Genomic DNA, 1411 nt, shown 5'->3' with positions numbered 1-1411 from the left:
CAAATACAACATCAAATGCAAAAATTACTAAAATATTTTATCATTTTTTCTAGAAAAAATCTATAATAATTTAAATATGAATACTATTCTTACAAGACCACAGTATCCCTACTTTTTATCTTTTTCCTCAAAAGTAATGCTGTAGAAGATTATTTTGCATTTCATCTCAATGAAAACAACTCTTAACACCTTCAGCTTTACAATGTATTTCTAGATATTTTATATCTTGAATTTGAGAATGTCTTAGAGATAAGCATTCTTCATCATTTATATCTATGAGAGTATGTTTGCAAATAGTAGGTACTCAGCCTTGTTAATATTATTCAGAAAACACGAGAAGCATCTTCTAATATTTTTAAATGATTTTATTACTGAAAATGCAAATCTCTTGAAATAAACATTTCTCTTCAGTGACATTCCCTTGAGTGTAAGAATAAGCTCATACAGCTTGTTCTTGAAAAATGGCATCAGTGAAATACCACTGTTGTCTGTCTCACTGACTTTGCTAGCATAAGAAACTCACTTTTATCACCTGTCCCTAAGCTATGTCTGTATCTTCTGCTCTTTGTACCTCTAATTTTAATCCCTTAGCTAAAAACCAATAGAGAAAGACATGAATGTACAAAATGTAAGGGTCATTCTTTGTAATTTTAAATAATTGGTAAACAGACATCAGGTGTTTTTGTTCTTTCAATAAAACTCAGAATTTCACTTCTTTTTTGCAGGTGAATGCTCAATGAGTTATTTCTTTCTTTGACAGTTTTGGACATTTCTGCTTGAGTAATGGCTTTATCTCCCTGCTTATAGATATTATTATTATTATACTGTAAAAAGCCTGTATTGATAGTTGAACTCAGGGCTTTGAGCTCTTGTCTAACTCTTTTGGTCAGGACTGAAGCTCAGTTGTTGATATCATTAAAGCAAGATTTCATTAATTCTCAGCTCAGAGTTGAGAGTTCAGATATACTGTAGTTTTCTTGGTTACTTTCCTTTCTCATCTAAGAGAAAAGATTGAGATTATATATATATATATATATATGAATATATCCATATATATATATTCTCTTTTAGTCAAGATTGTTTTTCCCCTTTAACCTTAGTAATTCACTGAAATATAGTGGGAGAAGGGTATTATTAGTGAATTGGCCAAATATTATTTCAGGGTATTTCTGTGATGGTGTTGTCATGTCACTTGGCTGACTGCAAGGAGATATACCCTTGGTACAGATGAGTGGTCAGCCAACCAGCAGCAAAAGAAATAAATATTGTTTAGGTTTTCCTCTCTCTCTACCTCTCTCACTCTTTCTCTCTCTCAACCAAAACATCAATCTTCCCAGGTCATTGAACATAAGAATTCCAGAATTTTCTGTCCTTGGGAATCCAGAATTTACATTATCTATCCTGTCTATCT

Source organism: Dipodomys ordii, unplaced genomic scaffold (genome assembly GCF_000151885.1).
Source record: "Dipodomys ordii isolate 6190 unplaced genomic scaffold, Dord_2.0 Scaffold34, whole genome shotgun sequence".
NCBI classification, from domain to species: domain Eukaryota; kingdom Metazoa; phylum Chordata; class Mammalia; order Rodentia; family Heteromyidae; genus Dipodomys; species Dipodomys ordii.
This window is presented reverse-complemented; position numbering follows the sequence as displayed.